Below are 22754 nucleotides of genomic sequence, written 5' to 3'. Positions count from 1 at the left end.
ACAGAACAAAAGGTAGAAGAGGTTGCAATAGAACAAAAGGTAGAAGAGGCCATAGATGTTGAAAAAGACTTGTAACAGTTTCTTGGAGAGTATTGCAGTTCGTAACTAGCTTTCTTAGGAATGTCCGAAGCTTGTATGCATCCATAACATTATAAATGGATACTAGGACTAGTAAGAAAGGGATCACAAGAATTTGTAAAGAATCTTTGCAGAAATATATTTGGGTTTTTCTAGTTTTTACAGAGAATATTCTAAGTTTTGTAAGACTTTTCAAAAATGAATATCAATATACAGACCATAAACTTTCGAGCCTAAAATTTGTGTTGTCTTCTGGTGTGCTTTCTATAATTTATTGGTTTCATTTGGGTAATCTAGGGTTATTCAATTGAACATGGATTGTAATGCAGTCTTTATAGATATGTTTCTTAGCTTTCCTCTTTAGGAGAGGAATTAAATACGCAAGAAACATCTCTGTAAGTAGGTTGTTTTGTTTGAAGATTTGAATCTGATAAACACTATTTAGTTTAACAAGAAAGAACTCATATATATGTCAGGCATATATGGGGTTAGTAGAAGCCGAAGTGATGAGATTTATGGGGATGTTTAATTATGAAATCCTTGCTTGATTTAGATGACTTTGTAGCTTGGATAAGGCACTGGTATTAGTTGTAGTTTTCTTTCTATATCTCTTGAGGGTCAATACTGAAAAATGAGCATAAGTTTTCCTTTATTATTTTAGTTTATGTTGAGGTGATAAGATCCACTGGTTTTTGGACACTAGTTTATTGTGGATCTCATTTAAAAGTGTGAAGTTATTCATAGAAGGTATATTCGCCTGAACTTTGGATAAGTTCAAAGTGTAGATGGTTCTTGAAACCTTGTCATATGTTTCTCTAAGGTTCTTTTTTCCTTGATCTCTTCATCTGTAGACATAGTTATTATATTTCTTATAAGGGATAAGAGGGGAATCAGAATTTGAGAACAACAAGATTGGTAATGATGTTCACCAATTAGTGCAGTGTTTGTTGTTTAAAGTTGTTAAAGAAGTTTTTTTCTATACTAATTCACCCCCCCCCCTCAGTATCTGTTGAGTATTTAATGTTCATCATTATTAATCAAAATAGCCTGCTACCATTGTCCCAAAGCTTTGTTCCCTTTAGTTAAAAATCCCCTGGTAATTAGAAGTTCTTGGATGAGGTTCAATGAAACAAGATGATCGCAGAGATTTTCTCTGAGTGGCTCACATCGATTGTGCATCAAGGAACTAATTATATATCATATTTACTTCAAATCTTCAAGGATTCCAATGATGTTACCAAGGAATTGGATGCTGACCTAATCATGTGGCAAAAAGAGAAGACTAAATGGCCAGTGATTTCAAAGAAAATATGTGATATTCACTGCTATGGCTTAATGAATTTTCTTGCTGAAAGACAAGTGTCGGGATTGGATGATGATATAATTTTCATATGCAAGGAAAGTATAGAATGGCACAATCAAATCATTGAGCAAGGTCATAATGAGTCTGTCAGTCTGCCAGGTGAACTAACAACCCTAAGAACAACCATGCAAAAAGATCTGCGCTATGTTGATGTTCAGCTACTTAAAGAGGATGGCCAGACTCTAGAGGATACAGTAGAAATGGTCAATCTTTTCAATAGATGCATTAAGCAGATCAAGGTGGAAAAATCCTTAGCCATGGAAGACTTTACAAAGATTCCTAAAGTGGAGTCGATGCTTACTGTGTGTCTCGATCATTTGGACTCTCACAAAGATAAAGTATAGCTGGTGAAAAGGAAGAAAGAACTCTGGAAGCAAAGGGTAATTCATATCAGCCTGCCACATGTAGCGGTAATCTAGGAATTCTCAAGGGTTTGTCAGGAGTGGAGTGCAATGAAAGTGGTTATGGTGTCTACCCAGAATAGAAATCCAAACAATCCGACTGGAATTGAATAAACTGCATAACTAGCACTGCTAGCAGTTGTATGCCAGCGTGTCTAGCTCTCTTTTATTTTTTGTTATCCAATTAGGGCAGTTTCTCATTAACTCATTTGGAGTTAATTTTATCTTTGGTTGAACTATTGGGTCTAGTGACCTATTTATAATCCTTGTAATGACTTTATGAAGGTCTGCTAAGTTTTTGAAAAACTATCTCTTTAATTTTGGTTGAATACTTTTCATATGTATTGAAAGTTGATGATCATCTTTGAATGAAAATCGAATGACAGTTTGTCTTTGGCTTCAAATCTATGTGTTTGGTGTTTGGAATTTGATTTATGTGAGAATTTATTTCAATAAAAAATCTGTCATAGATTTCCATATGTGCCAAAAATGTCACTAAAATTTATCTTTAAAGGTTTTCATTTTGTTTTAGCATACATGTGAAGTCTGTCAACTTTACGCAAAGAATTATATATATGAGTCAATGCTTGCGTTCATTTGGTATTGACTGGTGTATGCAATTACCTGTTTTGTACCTTCTAGTGAAAAGTATAATATTGGTTGTATATAATTTGGAGCTGATTGAATATTTAATAAAGGGAGTTGTACCTTAATTCAGAGGTTAATCAATATGATGGTTATCCCAACTATATGGTGAGATTTGTCTTTCATTCCTTGGGTGAAAGGGTATAAAGTTAAATAAATTGTGAGAGACAAATCTGTTTACCAACAGATTTTTTGGTGACTCTGCTGGGGACGCTAACGAGATAATTAATCTTTAAACAAAGTCGTCTTTATGGTGATGCTTTGTTCATAAAAAATGGTGCTGCCTCATGAAGGGTTCTTACCTATTTTTCAACCAAATCTAAATTGGGTGTGTAGCTAGGAAATTGGAAATCATCAAAACAATTCAATATACTAATCATTAGCTCAATCACAAAAGAACAATTGCAATGATCTATCCTAAACACATTCAATAGAGACATGAAAATTGAAACATTCAAAAAAGATTATGCGAACCGGAGGTAAATCCAAATGCTTCCTTCATGCGGCTCCATTGTTCTTCTTTCCTCTTCAAATAGTTTGGTTGTGGATCTCACCTACAAGTGCACATACATGATTGAAAGCAAGTAGGTAAGAAAATTGCTCAAAAGTACTCAAAGCGTGATTGATTAGAAATTCGATAATCTGATTAGCAGTGGGGTTTTGATTGATGAAATTCATCCAATTTATAGAAGAATTGGAGAGATGACAAGATTGGCATGATTCAATTCAAATGGAAATTGCAAATCAATTATGTCAATTATGACAAATTATGACAAATTATGCACTTTCTATGCAAAATTTGTTGATTGATAATTTATGACAAACTATGACAACTTCTATGTCAAAAATTGATTGATTGTCAATTATGACAAATTATGAAAAATTGACATGTCATTTCCATGAATTTAGGAGAGAAATAGGAGGAAATTGAAATTAGGAATTAGAAAATTAAGAAATTAGAGAATTAAGAATTTAGGAATTAAGAAATTGATGAAAATAAGAAATTAGTGAATTAATCAATAATTTTTCATTTATTAATTAATTCATTCACAAAGAGGAATAATTAGTCAATTAAATGAACATTTAATTGTGATGAACATACTTAGGATAAATAAATAATTTATTAATCCTCGAGGAGGAAATGACACACAAGGTTAAATGATTAAATCATGAAACCCTAGAGGATGAATTAGCAATGCGAGAATGACAATTAGGTCTTGATTGAAGATAATTGATATCGATCATGATTTGATAAATGACCAATGTGATAAATGATTTGATTGAGAAAATGTGCCAATTGACGAGGAACAATGACAAATTGATCCAAATTGACATAATTGAGACAGACAACGATCAATGACAAATTGATCATAAAATGACAAAATTGACAAGAGGACAAGGGTCGATGACAAAATATGTTGCAAAATGACAAGATTGAAAATGACCACGATCGATGACAAATCGATCGCAAAATGACAAGATCGAACATGACAACGACCGATGATAAATCGATCGCAAAACGCCAAGAATTGATGAGAAAACGACAAGATAGATAAGAGGACAAAACCCTAATTAGGATTGACGATGTCCAAAATGATGACAAATAAGCACACACATTGATGCAATAGGATAAGATCGATCAAAATCATGATTGAAGATTGTTGTCGACAAGACCAAATTCGAGAGTGAGATGATTGAAGAATGTAGAAGAATGACTCAATGCTCGCAAATGATAAAGACCAAGTACGAATCATAGGAGAAATGTTAATGCAACGCAAAAACCTAAAATGAGGCAATGCACAAATGTTAAAGTATGACTCCGCAAGCGTTGACCATTTTTAGGTGTCTTCATTTTGCCCCTCTTTGAGACAATGCGATTTTAAGCGTTGTTTCAAAGAATAATAATGAAAATGCCCCAGACAATGATAATGACATATGCATGCCCCCTCGAGGAATTGGCCGGAAACATGCAGAAAAGAGGCCAATTGATCGATAAAAATGATAGGATCGAACGGACTGACAATCAGAGATTGGATGCATGAAGGACAAACAATTTATGGTGCAAAAGACCACGACCAACATAAGATGGAGAGGGTGCACATCCATCTATGCACTGACAAAGATCTATAAATGGGACCAAGAGAGTGAAAATTGCTCATTTGCACTAGACAAAGAGGAGGATTTGTTGCTCTGGACAAGGACACTGGCATATAGATGGTGAACATTCCAATGGCGGATCACCTCAGGGAATGTGTACGCACATACAAACGATCAGATGATGCAGGAGCAGTGGTATGGATCTCAAAAACCCATGTTTTGAATTTCATGAATTTGGATTGCTTACGGGACATTGCGGGGCCCATAGAAACTGCAAAAATTGACTTTTACACCTGTGTAGGGTGCATCTTGTGCTTGTGTTAGGTCTTTTGCACTTGTGTAAGGGTACACAGGCATAGTTTATGTGACACAGGTGCAGGAGTTAAGACACAAGCGCAATTGTACATTTATTACTCAATTTTGGTTCGAAACTGCATGCAAATGATTCGGAAAGGGGGGATAAGGGTAGGCTAGGTCAGATTAGATGAAAAACACCCTAATTTGGACATGAAAAGGAGGAAATGCAACCCATAGGAGAAAACCCTAAAACTGACAAAATGTGCCCCAATTGTGATGCAGAGTCGACAGTGTCCATTGATCACATGGGAGAATCGACCTGACTGCTTCATGCTATGACATAGACTTAGGAGCACAAACATAGATACATTAGCAGGACTTGGGATATATCATATCACATTCATGCCCAAGATTAGGGCAAACATAGGACTACTTACCCCATTGGCAGAGCGATGGCATTAAGAGACTGCCTCCTTCCATCTGGCAACTGGAGAGGCGACTATGACACTGGAGGATGTATGGTGTATCCTCCGCATTCCGATTCATGGAGAGATGATAGAGTATGACCCAGTGATAGGGAGAGATGCATTGTGTAGATTATTTGAGTGTGATGCAGATGATCTGGATATCATGGAGAGGGAGATTGGCTGGGAGACCATGGCATCGGAGTATGATTGACGGTATGTGGTGATAGCCGTTGTTATAGCATGCCTACTAGTAGGAGATAGACGAGGACATGGATTCCCTATTAGATGGGGAAGAGTGCTAGAGTGGATGGTGACAGAGGGGACGGTGTACGCATGGGGACCATGTGTACTGGCTATGCTATATTTTCAGTTGCATCAGATAGCATATCAGGGAGTTCAGACTTTGAGTTGTGGAGTCACATTGCTACAGATATGGGCATTTGAGCACATAGCCATATGTCGACCGATCACAGATAGACAGGTAGTACCACATCGACCATATGTGTATTGCTATGGGGGAGCACTGAGATAGGGTCCTTTTGGATACATATTATATTGGCGACATGAGCTAGACAGACTGAGAGAGTTCATATGGAGGCCATATCATGATTGTCCGGGATGGTCAGATGACAGTGATGAGCTACCATATTGTAGATAGGAGAGGTACCTGATTGGGTGACTAGTGAATCACTAGAGAGTGATTGAGTTGTACCTGCCAGAGAGAGTCAGACGACAGTTTGGAGAGAGGCAGGATGTCCCGAGGAGGATTGCACACTTTGCCCGATCTCACAGAGAGACAAGTCAATGGGGGAGTATGATTCAGCCACACATAGCATATGCTAACTTCTCATAGCTACAGCAGAGACCGTGGGATTGGAGATCAGATGTGGTTGACACCAAGATGACAGAGGAGTATGAGAGATGGTTTGCACAACTACAGCCAGTGCCATTGACAGATCCAGATATTCCAGTACCGAGGCGACAGGAGGACTTCCCACTCATAGGAGAGGGGGAGGGAGATGATGAGGACGAGGAGGATGAGGGTGGGGATGAGGATGATGGGGATGATGAGGATGGAGATGAGGATGAGGATGATGAGGATGGAAATGAGGATGGGGATGATGAGGATGGAGATGAGGATGAGCCAGATTCAGGCGAGCAGGAGGCATGGCAGGATATACCCATAGAGTCAGAGATAGCTAGGATAGAGGAGATGGAGATGTGTAGGGCTACCATAGCAAGTCAGCAGGATCACATTGTGACATTAGAGAGACAGCAGGATCAGTTTAGAGTGGAGATAGCCAGACTCACAGCGGCTTGAGATTCAGCGATAGCTCAGGCACAGCGAGAGGAATAGAGAGTCACTGAGTATATTGGGTCGATTCAGGATGCCAGTGCATGGGAGATGGCACAGATGCTAGTAGAGACCGGAGAGGAGATATTCCATTAGAGGACACAATATGAGAGTGTAGCTCCACCAAAGCAGACAGCACCTTCATATCGGGCATGATCGAGGACAGAGAGCAGGGCACGCTCTCGGAGGTCATTGAGCAGCATGGGGGTGAGTGGACCTATGAGACCACCATAGCTAGGACCAGGAGGGATATCATCCGCGAGACATGGCAAGGATGAGGAGGATAGAGAGAGCACCTAGTGATAGAGGCACATGCTCCTTAGGACAGATAGTGGACATTATGTAGTTTGACATTTTGTAGTCAACCTGTGGGCCATACTTAGGACAGAGAGTCCAGTTTTGTACTCCGATATTATTGTGACATATGATATGATATGCATCGATATGATGGGATGCAATATGTTATGACTTGTGTTATTTTCCATGTATGGATGACTTATGCACTTATTTATGAACATGTATGGATGCATTTTTTTATGTGTTTTTGATGCATTGATAATATGAAATGGATAAAATGCTTGATGTGATGCTCGGTGTGATATGCGATATAATGCAAGTGTACTAACCAATGAATGTAGGATGCAACATATGTGTTTGGGGAAATCGGAGCAATAGACCAGACTGACTATCCGAACTGACGAAAGAAATGTTAGTAAGAAGAAAATGAGATAGAGGACAGTTAGAGACGAAGAAAAACTTGCTTTCAGTAATGCACTTTGTAGGTGAGAACCTTTATTTTTATGTAGCAAAATGGATGCATAGCATCATGGCATTGAAGGCCAGAGCTGAAATGCAACCCTTTTTGAAAAAGATAGACACATCATAGACAAACAACAATCACAATCAAAAAGAAAAGGACCATGATCCATCCCGGTCACTCTAAATCACTCAGTGACATCATTGAGCAACATAGGAACATGATCGAAGCCAAAGATAAATCAATAAAAAGATAAGATGCACAAATTTCAACAAATCAAAAAAACATCTTGATCTTCATTGTCAAAAGTTGAAAGTGCTAATAGGACGATCATGCTGTCTGATTTCAGGGAATGCGGTACCCCGTCTAAGATAGGACACAGTCTAGTTTCGAGTATACCACACCTTGTATAGGACTCATGATAGTAGAGACAAGGACAAATGATTTTGATGGGGATATTCGATTGATATGACAATTTAGATTAGTTTGAATGTCTGGTTTGATGGAAAGAGTTCATTTGTTAAAGCGTGATTTTAGCAAAGCGTAATGTTGGATTGATTGTTGTTGGATGTATACTCAGTGATCTGTCTTATGCACAAAAAGAGATCCTTTATTGACAAAATGCTTGTTTGTTTGGATTTTAATGTTTTGAAATGTTTTTGTGTTCATTTTTTTAGGACTTTGTATGACTTTTTAGGGATTTTTTTTTTTTCAGGACATTTTTAAATGTTTTTGAGATTTTTTTCAGGACATTTTTAAATGTTAAAGTTCCAATGATCGATCATGACAAGGGGAACACACCCAATGTGCATCTGAAGGACATACATAGACTGGGACCAAAACATACGTACAAGCAACCAGAATATGCAAGACAATGATGTTGACTGATAACAGGCCTGGAATAGGACATTGGGTCAAGACGAAGATAGATGTGAGAAACCGGCTGAGAGAAATCATAGCTAGAGAAGTCTTGACAGATGACGGAGCAACGATCTCATGTTACACATGGCGCCTGATTGCCAGGTTTTCACCATGGTACTTGCCCAAAGCGCCTGTTTGCCAGGTTTTCACTAGAGGGCGAATCATTTTTTCTTTACTCTTTTGCTCTCTTTTTTCACTTTTTTGTATTTTTTTGCTTTTTACTTTTTTCACTTTTTTTGTATTTTTTTCAGGATCATATTTGAAGAGGTGCTGATAGAAAATTATGCCTAGTACTTGTGAAGATGCATGCTGTTTATAGGATTAGACAGAGGTTCACCTTCTGGGGTAGCAAGTTGATATGCCCCTGAGCCATATGCTGCAGTTACTATGAAGGGCCCAACCCAATTAGGTTCAAACTTGCCTTTGATGATGTCAGTAGATTGTGCATTCTTGGGATTTGCCTTTAAAACTAGATCTCCCACTTTGAAGTGTCGCCCTTTGACTTTCTTATTATAAGAGTGACGGAGACGGTTTTGATATGCTTGCAAATGTGTTAGAGCTGTCTGACATTTCTCATCTAACATCTCAAGCTGATGCAACCGAGAGACTCTATGTGTCTCATCATCAATTAGATGTTGCAAGGAAACACGTAAGGAAGGAATCTCCACTTCCAAAGGTAAAATGGCTTCCGCACCATACACCAAGGAGTATGGTGTGGCGCCAGTGGGTGTGCGGATAGAAGTGCGATAAGCCCATAGTGCTGGATTCAACTATACATGCCAATCTCGACCAACGTCATTGACAACCTTCTTCAGGATCTTGATAATGGTTTTATTTGATGCTTCGGCTTGACCATTCCCCTATGGATAGTATGGACTGGAGAATCGGTGTTGGATATGAAACTTTTCATAGAGTTCCTTGACATCTTTATTCTTGAAGGGATGACCATTATCTGGGACTATGGCAAGAGGAACCCCATACCGACATATGATATAATTCAAGAGGAATTTTGAAATTTGCACAGTAGTGATATAGGTCATGGGGATAGCTTCGATCCATTTTGTAAAATACTCTGTGGTTGTAATGATGAACTTGTGTCCATTTGCAGATGTCGGGTGAATTTTGCCAATAAGATCCAATCCCCATTGAGAAAAGGGTCATGGAGATATGACAGAATGAAGCTCTTGGGCTGGTGCATGAATGTAATTTCCATGGATCTGGCACTTGTAGCACTTCTTAACAAAATCATGAACATCTTTTTCCAGAGTAGGCCAATAATACCCAGCACGAATCAACTTTTTGGCTAAGCTCAGACCATTGAAATGGCCCCCACATATACCATCATGAACCTCATGTAAAGCCGTTTGTGCTTTGTCAGAATCCAAACACCTGAGGAGGGTATGGTCAAAAGAATGACGGTAAAGGGTGTCGGCGATGATGACATATTTGGCTATCTGTCGGATAAAGGCTCGACATTGGTTAGCGGAAAGGTTGGGTGGTAAGGTTTGGGATCTCAAATATTGATATACGTCATTGTACCATGGGGAGTTGGGACCAACAAGCACGCACATCATATCTGCTATCGGAATGTCAAAAGAAGGAACCAGCAATTGTTCAACTAAAAATTCACATTTGTCCATATTGTGGGGCATATTCAACATGGAAGCAATCATAGCCATCGCATCTGCTGACTTGTTTTGCATTCTTGGAACTTGATTGAAATGGATAGCCGTGAATTTTGTCTTGAAGAAATCTACCATGTGCTTATAGGGAATAAGCTTTTCATCTTTTGTTTTGTAGTCATCATTCACTTGTCGGATGACTAATTGAGAATCTCCATAGACTTGCAAATGCGTGATGTTCCAGTGGATTGCTACTCGGAGTCCTATAACCAGTGCTTCATACTCTGCAACGTTATTGGTACAGTGGAAAGTTATTCTGTAGGACTTTAGAATAGCATCACCTTGAGGGGTGACAAACAAGATGCCTGCTCCGGACCTGAACTTGGTATGGGACCCATCAAAGTATAACTTCCATTCATTAGAGGACGTGAGAGCAAAGACTGATTCATCTGGAAAATCGGTCAACATGGGATGATCATTAGAAATAGGAGCCTCTGCAAGTTGATCTGCTATGACTTGTCCTTTTATCACCTTTCGCTCCATATACTCAATGTCAAATTCACTGAGAATCATGACCCACTTTGCTAGGTGACCTCTCAAAGCTGCTTGGCTAAGCAAGTATTTTAAGGGATCAATTTTTGCAACCAACAATGTTTGGTGGCTTAACATATAATGTTGGAGCTTTTGTGTTGCAAATACCACTGCTAAGCATGCCCTTTCAATTGTTGAATAATTTAGCTCATAGCCTACCAGTGTCCAGCTGATATAGTAAATAGCTTGCTCTTTGCCATTCTCATCTTGTTGGGCCAAGAGAACTCCTAATGCCATTTCAGTTGCATAAATATACAATAAAAATGGCTTTCCTTCTATTGGAGGCATTAGAATAGGTGGCGACAACAAACAGTCTTTGAGAGCTTGAAGGCTGATTGACATTGCTTAGTCCATTTGAAAGTGACACCTTTGTGCAGTAGATGTTGGAATGGATGACATTTTTTGGCCAACTGGGCTATGAAGCGGAGAATTGATTGGAGCTTTCCTTGCAGAATTCTTAATTGCCTAAGGTTTGAAGGTGGAGGCATATCCATTATTACTTTAACCTTGGCAGGGTCAACCTCAATGCCTCTATGAGAAACAATGTACCCTAGTAATTTGCTAGCTGTGACACCAAAGACACACTTCTTTGGATTGAGCCTGAGTTTGTAGGTCTCCATTCAGTCAAAGATTGGGCCTAGGATGGCTAGATGACTATCTCTGGTGACAGATTTGCATAACAAGTCATCAACATAGTCCTCCATCAAAGTGTGCATGAAATCATGAAAAATTGTCGTCATTGCTCTTTGATATGTTGCGCCTACATTTTTAAGACCGAAGGGCATCACATTCCAATAGTAGGTACCCCAAGCATAGGTGAATGTTGTCTTATGCTGATCTTCAGGAGCAATGCGAATTTGGTTATAGCCAGAGAAACCATCCATAAATGAGAGCATCTCATATCCAACAGTCATGTCCACTATGATATCAATGTTTGGCAATGGAAAATCATCCTTAGGGCATGCTTTATTGAGATCCATAGAATCTGTGCAGATTCTGATGCCCCCAGTTACTTTGCTAACTGGTACTAAATTTGAAATCCAGTCCGCATAATCAATGGGTCTAATGAAGCCCACATCTAGTAATTTTTTTAGTTCCACCTTGACCAAAAGAGCCACCTGGGGATGCATCTTTCTAAGTTTCTGTTTGACAGGCTTGGCATCGGCTTTCAATGGCAAATGATGAAGGACTAATTCTAAATCAAGGCCAGGAATATCTACATAGGACCATGCAAAGCTGATCTTCTTCTCAAGAAAGAAATTGACAAAATCTATTTTTTCCTGTTGTGATAGAGAAGCAGCAAAATAAATGACGTTAGGGTTGTTAGGTGTACCCAAATTGATTTCCTCAGTCATTTCCACTAGCAATGTTGATTTGTCCTGACTTGATAGGGGTATGTCCACTCTTCCACCTTTGGGCACCTCAGAGAGGTTTTCACCCGCAGGTACGTCTTTTATTTTTACTTTTGTATGATCAGAGAGTGCCTTACGGTTTTCACTCAGAGATCTATTCTTTTGATTTTTTACTATTTCTTTTCTTTTTTCATTTTGATGACTGGAAGAGGGAGTTGACTCCCCAAAATATGCTGTGGAATCCAGGTCAATAGCAAATCCTGCCTTATGATCACCTTGTGGTATGCCTTCCTGTAGTCCAAGGAATTCTGCAATTGCTTCGTCATTTTGAAAATAGTCCAATGTGAGCGGTTCTTGTTGGTCATGTTGGATAAGCTGGGGATAGACGAGGGGCATGTCATCATCGGTTGTAAGGAGAGAGAGGGCTGATATGGTAAAAATATGAACATCTATGGTATCACTATCTAAACTACTTGTATTGGATTCGGAGCTTGGATCCCAGAATGACTCTATCCAAGCATGGGGACATGTTTTAGGAAGAGGAGTTATTTCATGTTTGTCTTCCATAGGCAAATTATCAGGGTCAATGAAAATATTGTCGAGGGCATAAGAGCTAGAAGAAAAAGAGCTCCACTCCCATTCATTGGAATCAGTTTCAGGTCGGGTATCCTCAGGTGTTATTTCATCGTCAGAATCACGCCCTTTTCGACACGTGGGCACTTTGGTAGATGTGGATCCAATTCGTAATGGTACAAAACCTAACCCTAAAGTTGGAGGTTGCCTCTTGGGTATGACAGGTTCTAGCCTTCCATTGTTGTTTAGGCCTAAGCCACTACAACCATCATATCCTTTCTTTTGCAGCATAGTAAATCCTTTGCCATATCGTTCCACTAGCAACCTGACAGGTGGGGTCTCAGTTGGATCTTTGTAAAGCCAATCTATGACATCATCATCTACAGTTTCTTTGTCAAGTTCACCCCATCTTGTAAATGTAGTGGGAGGCTGATATTGAATAATGACCTTGGGTTCCTTTTGCAATAAATGCGGTTTGCCATATGATTTTGGAGATATTGGCAAATTCCCGATGAGGAATGTTTGATCCATTGAATATTCTCCACACCCTTGGTCCTATATCTTCAATTTTCCTTTAACAGCATCTAACAATTCATTGGGATCTACATAGCTATGTGACTTGGCCGCTCTATTGACTGGGACTTGCTACTGAGGGGTATCCTTTAAAGTAGCACAAAACTGAAATGGATTAGGATCTTTTGGAATTGTTATCTTAGTTCCATTGTAAGGATATTTTAAACATTGATGATAGGTGGATGGAACTACTTTCATTGCATGGATCCATGGATGGCCAAGGATCATATTATAAGGGAGATCAAGGTCGAGGACTTGCAGGAAAGTGTTTTCTGTCACTGGACCAACTCTGATAGGCAATGTAATTATCCCTTTGGATGGGCGCTCAACATCATCATATGCTTTGATTGTTATTCTTTTTGAAGCATCAATGTCATTTTCTGTATACCCAAGGCCAATAACCACTCACAAAGTACAAATATTAAGACCTGTTCCGCCATCTATCAAGACTCGTTAGATTTTGCAGTTATGAACAAAGACTTCAAGGTGTAAAGGATCATTGTGAGGGAGCTTATTAGGTGAGATATCATTGTCAGAAAATGCGACATTTTGGGAAACAGCTAAATGTTCAATCCGGGCTTGAAACTAGTCAACATCAATATCTGTCGGGACAGCGGACTCAATTAAAGCTTTATCCAGGACTGCACGATGCATGGGAGACATTTTCAACAACTCAAGGATTGATATTTGTGCAAGTATCTTTCCTAGATGATCCAAAAGATTATACTGACTTGTAGGAGTTCTGCACGATGCATGGGAGACATTTTCAACAACTCAAGGATTGATATTTGTGCAAGTGTCTTTCCTAGATGATCCAAAAGATTATACTGACTTGCAGGAGTTGGCTTGGGAGGAACTATAGGAGCTCCTTTCAGAAATATTTTGGATCGACGAGTGGTGAGTGCACAAGAAGGATCTTGTCCCTTTATTCTCAAGGTGGAAACATACTCATTTGATGCACGAAAACAATTAATGACATTGTTATAACCAGTATTTGCATAATTTGCTGTTTGGGCCGAGTTGGAAGAAGATGCTTTACCCTTGTCATGATCAAGCAAAGGAGTTTTGAAAATAGTATGATCTATGTTAGAAGTCGCATGGGGTGGATCTACCTCAATTACTCCTTGCTCTAATAAATCTTGAATCGTATGTTTCAATTGAAAACATGACGCGGTTTTATGTCCTTTAGACTGATGATACTCACAATATGCATTATCATTCCACCAATGCGGTTTTACTGCTGGTTCTGCCTTGATTTCTGGTAGCTTAATAAATTTTGCTTGGATTAATTGCTTCATTACTGACTCAATAGGCTCTCCCAATGGTGTAAATTGTCGAGGAGGCCCATCCCTTGATCGGAAAGGTTTGCACTGCTAGTTTTGTTGTTGGCCTTGTTGTTGATTATATTGTTGAGCATGTTGTTGGTATTGTGGCTGTTGAGTAACATTACTCATTGGTGCTTGATTTTGTTCCATAGTTGACATATTAGGAACACTCAATTTCTTGATCATGAATGGGGGTTGATTTGCATTCACCGCTCTTGCATCAACAACTCCATCATTAGTGACATTCTTGTTCTTATACCAAAATCTGTTTCTATCCCCTGAATAATTGGTGTTGTCACTGTCTTTATTGAGCTTGATAATTCCTTTAGCTACAAGAGCCATTTCAATGCTCATTCCTTTCTTAATGAGTTTCTCTATAGTACTGGGACTTTTCAATTTTAGCTCATACATCATTTATGGGACCAAATTCTGGGTAAATAGATTCACTTGTTGTTCTTCAGGTATATCGAGAGAAGAACGACTATACAAGCTTCGCCATCATTGCAAGAAAGTCACTAATGGTTCACCTTGTTTTTGCTTGCTGTTGCATAAATCTGACATGGTCACATCACTATCGATGTTGAACGCAAAATGAGATAAAAACTTTTGAGCCAATTCAGACCAAGTCTTTATATTTCCTGGCAAATGCGAATACCAATCCATGGCTTGTCCCGTGAGACTTCGTGCAAATAATCACATTAAATACGTCTCTTCATAGCTTACTTCAGTACATGCCACAAAAAATGCTCGAATGTCATCTTTTGGATTGCCATTCCCTTTATATTTCTCAAAGTTAGGAGCCTCAAAATGATTAGGGAATGGAGGCATGTATACACTCTTGTCAAAAGGATTAGGACATAAATCTTGATCTGTATACAACTTCTTTGTTCCTTTAGTTTCTAATGCGTCAACTTTTCGTTGCAACTTTTCAAGTTGTTGCGCAATTGTATCAGATTTTGGAGGTCCATCATTAATCCCGGTTGGTATTCTTTGTCGATACATTGCATTTCCAATCGGTTGTTGATACTCTGAAATGGCCGTTTTTGGTGTCTCTGGCATATAAAGTTCTTGGTACATCTCTTGTTGTTGAGGTTGTGCTATGCCTTGATATCGACCTTGTTGTTGTGCTTCTTGGAGCCTAGGTTGATATTGCAATTGAGTAGGTTGTTGATATTGCATAGGCACCAATTGTGGTTGTGAAGTAGGATAGTTTGTTTGCCTTGGCACATATTGTGGCACATGTTGGTGTTGAGGCTGACGGATCGGAATTTGTTGACTTTGTGCCAATTGTTGTCGTGGTGTATATCCCATCATTTGTAAAAAACTTTGTTTAGGCGGTTTTCGTTGCTTCTCCTTAGGATGGGGTATAGCACTTGTATTAACTTGCTGTGTTGTTTGCCCAATCCATTGTGATGGTTGCAAGTTTGCATTAACTTGTAATGGTGCCAAAGGCACTGCAATTTGTTGTCGAATGTGAAATTGTTGTTGTTGCACATTGCTAGTTTGCACATTCGATTGTACCTTTTGTGTATTACTCAATTGTTGCAACAATTGTTGTTGATGCAAACAACTATCTGTAGCTCTTTGTGTCACCATTATCGAAGGATCTGTCGCAATAGTGTTTGGCAAATATATTGAGCTTCACGGGACATAAGAGATTTGTTGCATTGTGGAATTGTTTTGGACATTGGTGATATCAGGCATCCCAGTTGTGAAGCTTTCCTGCATCTTAGATTTTGATCTAATTTTATGCATATAAGGAACCACTTCTTGTTGAGGGACAGCTGTCAATATTGGTGTGGTCTTCATTTGATCTTGTGTTACAGGTGTTGTGTTGAATAATGGATTATTTATTGTCTCAAATGGTGACTTCTGAGGAATAGTCACTGTCAATGCCTTTGAAGCACGTTTACTCATCAATGTAGGTTGAGTTGCTTGTTGTGTATTTTCTTCATTTGGATGCGGAGAGAAACTTAGCAATTCACCGCCTTGTTGTTCTTGCACATTAATTTGCTCACTTGAAGAGGTCACATTACTCATCATGTTAAGATACTTCTGTGGAAACATTTTAAAGACCTTGTTCAAGAACTTATCCATCTTTTTTGTTATCTTTGGATCTTGAAGGAACATGTCAACATCATCAGAAGCATAAGAATCGGATGAAGAATCTGGTTGGACATTTGGATTCATTTCTTGTTGAATGCCTTGATCTGAACCAAATCCTTGTGAGAGGGTTTGTTCTTCATACAATGTTTGTATTTCATGTTGCAAGTTTGGTTGATTCCAATTAAAAGGTGCACTTCCTCTTGGAGTTGGTGGAACACTCCCATGTCCTGGTTTCATAGGCACAAACACTGGTTCATATAATGGAGGTGGTCCAAGTTGAACCATTCCATATGGTGCTAGAGATGTGTTTGATGAACCTTCAATTTGCACTGTTTGACTAGTTTGAAACTGCGAATTTGCTATGTTGTCAATGGGTTGATACGTTGGTTTGCCCATCTTTTTAGATTTTGATCTTGTCTCAATAGGAACGTCACTTATGCAAATGCAATGTTTTTGGAATTTTCAAAGATAATGTATGATATGCAACTAAGTGCAAACTTAAATAGATGAAAATGCAATCTATGAAAAGAATGCAACCTATGTTTTTGGTTGTTTTTTGAAGATTTTGACAAACTTATGAATGCAAATCTAAAAGAGACCCTTGGGAAATTGGAATGATGTCTAGACCTCAAAGGACAAAAGGATTTAAGTGACAAAGGACAAGATGACAATGTCTCCCCTATATGCTTGGATACTAAGCTAGGTTTGACGAAATGACATGGATGACAAAAGGACAAAAGGTTTGACAAGGTCTAGACTTCCTAACAATAACTTAGGGTTTATCAAAGATTTGGATTACTCAAGTATGACAAGACCTAGTTTTGAGACTATATGCAAAAGGACAATTACTATGCAAGTGACCTTAATATGATATGATAATGACCTAAGCTTAATGAAGAAACTTAGGGTATGCAAAGTATGACAATGGTATGACTTTAATGCAAGAGGACACATGCAAATGGATGACCCTTATTGATATGCAAAGGAGTATGACTTAGGTGAAACCTAACCCTGGTACTTGACAATAAACTTTGCAAAATGCAACCTAGGATGAACTTAAATATAAGTGACATGAATGTTGAGACAAGATTTTGAACAATGTTTGATAACCATGTTTGAAGGTGTTTTGAAGTTTGTTGGATGAAATGCTCTTGTGTTTAACCTTGTTTTTGGAATGATACACAATTCAACTTTTGACAAAAAAAGAAGACAAGATATTTCAACTTAGACTCAATACAATCATGCTCATTCACACATTTCTTATGGTAGGCAAGGACATTAGGTACTTGAGAGGTAGACTCATTATGGGATTCAAGGAGAATACATAGATGCTTGACCCCACGGGCTCCCCTCCATGGCACTCACTTCTCAGGGCAGCCAAGCATCAGTCCCCATGGAAATATCCCCATGGAAAACTTAGTATCTCTTCCAAGTATCCGAACTTGTCCTTCTGAAGCAACTAGAAGGGTTTTTGGCCTCTAAAAACAAGGTGTTTAGTCAGGATTTCTGTTAAGTGTTACTCCTTGATGTCACGCAAGGATGATTGAGACATTAATCCCATCAAGATACCAAAAAAATGTAGTCGCGCAAGCACGATTTAGACCATGAGGTCCTACTTAGATGTTGATATGAGAAAGAGTTCAAGGGTCATCACTTCCCAAGTAACTGCAATTCCCACGTAACCCTTCCTTCAAAGCTTTCGCTCATCAGGTATTTGTTTATAGTGAGTTAGAATGCCAAGGTATTCTAGCCATACTCACTTTGGGTCATTCCCTTCTCATGATTATCACTTGCTTGCAAAAGCAAAGTGGTCGGGAAGGCAGGCCCTCTAAAGGTGACAACAATCAAAGACACGAGCATGGTATTGAAGATCTGGATTTCTGATCACTTTAAGAAGGATGAGAGCATACTCTCCTACTCCAATGTCACACTCAACAATCAAAGCAAAAACATATTCAATCCAACCTATTTAGAAATCACTAGGTGCCTAAAACATTAATGACAAACACCAAGTTTAGTTGTTTCTCCAAGGCAACCTGCAAAACCCAAGTTAGAAGTTTGAGATGTTTATTCTTTGACTATCGATTCTGCATAAAACATGTTAGTAGTTTAATTTGTTGTCTTTGCCATGCATATGCCAAGATGATGCACAGATAATTAGTACCAAAAACCAAAACACAGAAAATAGAATGCAAAAACAAGACAATTTTCAAGTAAAACACTGCATTTTTACCTCTGTTCTGGACTTTACATAGGCGCAGAACTTATGACACAGGCGCAGAACCCATGACACAAGCACTGAATGTCCTTAACACAAGCGCAAAATGCTCAAAATAGGCACAAGTTGTCTTACACAGGCATAGAAGTCCCCAGAAAACCCTGCACTGCCCTGTTTTTGGGTTTTTTGACCTGCAAATCAACTCAAAAGCACTCAAAGACATAGTAAAGGGGTTAGATGGTTAGTGTTCACATCGGGTTCACCAAATAATGTAGCTAGGAAATTGGAAATCATCAAAACAATTCAATATACTAATCATTAGCTCAATCACGAAAGCACAATTGCAATGATCTATCCTAAACACATTCAATAGAGACATGAAAATTGAAACATTCAAAAAAGATTATGCGGCTCCATTTTTCTTCTTTCCTCTTCAAATAGTTTGGTTGTGGATCTCACCTACAAGTGCACATACATGATTGAAAGCAAGTAGGTAAGAAAATTGCTCAAAAGTACTCAAAGCGTGATTGATTAGAAATTCGATAATCTGATTAGCAGGGGGGTTTTGATTGATGAAATTCATCCAATTTATAGAAGAATTGGAGAGATGACAAGATTAGCATGATTCAATTCAAATGGAAATTGCAAATCAATTATGTCAATTATGACAAATTATGACAAATTATGCACTTTCTATGCAAAATTTGTTGATTGATAATTTATGACAAATTATGACAACTTCTATGTCAAAAATTGATTGATTGTCAATTATGACAAATTATGACAAATTGAAATGTCATTTCCATTAATTTAGGAGAGAAATAGGAGGAAATTGAAATTAGGAATTAGAAAATTAAGAAATTAGAGAATTAACAATTTAGGAATTAAGAAATTGATGAAAATAAGAAATTAGTGAATTAATCAATAATTTTTCATTTATTAATTAATTCATTCACAAAGAGGAATAATTAGTCAATTAAATGAACATTTAATGGTGATGAACATACTTAGGATAAATAAATAATTTATTAATCCTCGAGGAGGAAATGACACACAAGGTTAAATGATTAAATCATGAAACCCTAGAGGATGAATTAGCAATGCGAGAATGACAATTAGGTCTTGATTGAAGATAATTGATATCGATCATGATTTGATAAATGACCAATGTGATAAATGATTTGATTGAGAAAATGCACCAATTGACGAGGAACAATGACAAATTGATCCAAATTGACATAATTGAGACAGACAACGATCAATGACAAATTGATCATAAAATGACAAAATTGACAAGAGGACAAGGGTCGATGACAAAATAGGTTGCAAAATGACAAGATTGAAAATGACCACGATCGATGACAAATCGATTGCAAAATGACAAGATCGAACATGACAACGACTGATGACAAATCAATCGCAAAATGCCAAGGATTGATGAGAAAATGACAAGATTGATAAGAGGACAAAACCCTAATTAGGATTGACGATGTCCAAAATGATGACAAATAAGCACGCACATTGATGCAATAGGATAAGATCAATCAAAATCATGATTGAAGATTGTTGTCGACAAGACCAAATTCGAGAGCGAGACGATTGAAGAATGTAGAAGAATGACTCGATGCTCGCAAATGATAAAGACCAAGTACGAATCATAGGAGAAATGTTAATGCGATGCAAAAACCTAAAATGAGGCAATGCACAAATGTTAAAGTATGACTCCGCAAGCGTTGACCATTGTTAGGTGTCTACATGGTGCAAGAAGAGAAAAGTAACATTATCTCTGAGTTGGATACTCTAGCTTGGAGACATAGAAGAAGTTGAGCTAAATACGATAGGATAAGTGCATTCCTTAACGAAGTAGAAAGGCAATCAGACCATCCTATGTTAGTTTTTGAGAGGGTGATTGTTCCTAGAGTCTTCTTTATTAGAATCCCTAATAATCAACCACATAATCCTAGATGCTTGTTACCCTGATTGTTTTTCACATTGGAGTCCAACCCTTATACCTGGTCACAATGGAGGGAGGGAATTGTTGATCACACCTTCCAGGAACTCTTAGACCTTGGTTTTGTTTCTTAGGTTACACCTAGAAGGGCTAGAAGTAGGCCGGTATCTCCACCAAGAGCAACTGCTTCACCTATCTATCAAGCCTTAACTTTACACAGTTTTGTACCCCCAATTGTTATAAACCTTACCCCTTTGAATACTACTGAAGCAATGGCTAACAACCCTTGTGGTGCTGCTATAAGACCTTTATCTTTGGGGGCAATCCATAACCTTCCTAAGGGAGCAAAAGATCATCTACCTAAGTTTAGTGGTGATCACAGAGTAACAACCATTGAACACTTAAATGCTTTCAAAGTTGCATGTGGAGTGTTGGCGATTCAACATGAAGACATGGTAGTGAGGTTATTTGTTCAAACTTTAACTGACATTGTCACTGATTGGTTCTACCATCTGCCTGATGGAGGTATTACAAATTGGCAGGTTTTAATAGATAATTTTGAGGCAAGATTCAAATTAACTAAAGAAGAGAATTCACTCATTGCTTAGTTGGCTCAATTAAAGAAAGAAATAACAGAGCCTATGAGGGACTTCATGGCCCATTTTGATAAACTTTGTCATAAGACTCCAACAGCACAAAAACCCTCTGATGAAAACATGAAATGTTTCTTCATGAACTCCATGCCTACAGAAATAAGTTTCTTGATGAGGCATTAGTGGTTACAAACCCTTGATGCTATGAAAGCTTCAGCTGTGAGTCTAGAAGATGATTTAATTATGGCAAGCAAGTGGAAAAGAGAAGTGCAAACTCCTTCTTCTTAGGTTGCAAATGCCTCTAGTCTGACCCTATGATTCAACAATTAATGAATGATGTGATTGACCTAAAGAGATAGGCTTCTAAAGCAAGTACTTCATATCCTCAACCTTACCAGGACATTCCTATAAAATGTCCCACTCAACAAGGAGGAAATGGAGAAAGACAATTACAATTACCTCCTACGCAACAAAGGCTTGCTATTGAAGCGCCACCCTCTAAGACAAACTTGTGTGTGTTTCATTTAACTGATGAACATGATGGTTCTTCATGTCTAGAGATGGTTCGGTTTTCTCAAATGATCAGTAAGGGAGAAACAATCTTAGAAGATAATGAAGGAAGTTCCCAGAGTACACCTAGCAACTTTGAAATTCATTATATGGAATATGTCTCTGACTCAGAAAGGGGAGGAAACATGTTGGTGACTTTGGAGGATTCCTCATATGCAATTCTTACTAAAACTCAATAGAATTCAAAACCTCAAGATGCTATCACACCGGTCCATAACACTGGAAAGGGTAAGGAAATTTTGACTCGTCCTACAAATGTTTCAAAAGCTGTACAAAGAAGTTGCTTCTTAAAGTTCTGATTCATTTAATAGTTCCTTTGATATCATTGAGTTTTGCAAATCATCTTGTGTTCAGATTACTCTAGTTGACTATCTGAAATTGAACCCTAAGGAGTTAGATAGACTAGTTGAGTTTGTCAAAGGGAATGGTACTCAGGTTTTAGCAAGTGAAACCCAAATACTTGTGATTTGTAATTCTTTAGCACAGGAAAATGTCAGCCCTACTCTAGTAATCCCTGAAGTTTCATCAAATATTGTCCCTCAACAAGCTGAATTGGTTCAACCTAGTCTAGAAGATAAAACTGAACCCTTCTATGTGTCCTTGTTTATCAATGGGCATAAACTGAGTAATTGTATAATAGACTCTGGAGCATCAGACAATGTCATAGCCTCAGTAGTAGAAAAAGCTTTAGGTTTAACCTTAACAAAGACCTTTGGGAAATGTTATTCCATGATTCCAAATAGGTGCCTTTGTTAGGGCAAATTAAGGATGCACAAGTGGCTTTAGTAGCACATCCTGATAAAAGAATCAAATTGACAATTTTGGTGGTTGACATCCCTACCAGTTATGACATGTTATTGAGTCATAACTTTTGTAAAGACATGGGTGGGGAAATTAGAA

Source organism: Cryptomeria japonica, chromosome 5 (genome assembly GCF_030272615.1).
Source record: "Cryptomeria japonica chromosome 5, Sugi_1.0, whole genome shotgun sequence".
In the NCBI taxonomy this organism is placed as follows: domain Eukaryota; kingdom Viridiplantae; phylum Streptophyta; class Pinopsida; order Cupressales; family Cupressaceae; genus Cryptomeria; species Cryptomeria japonica.
Note: the sequence above shows the minus strand (reverse complement) of the source record.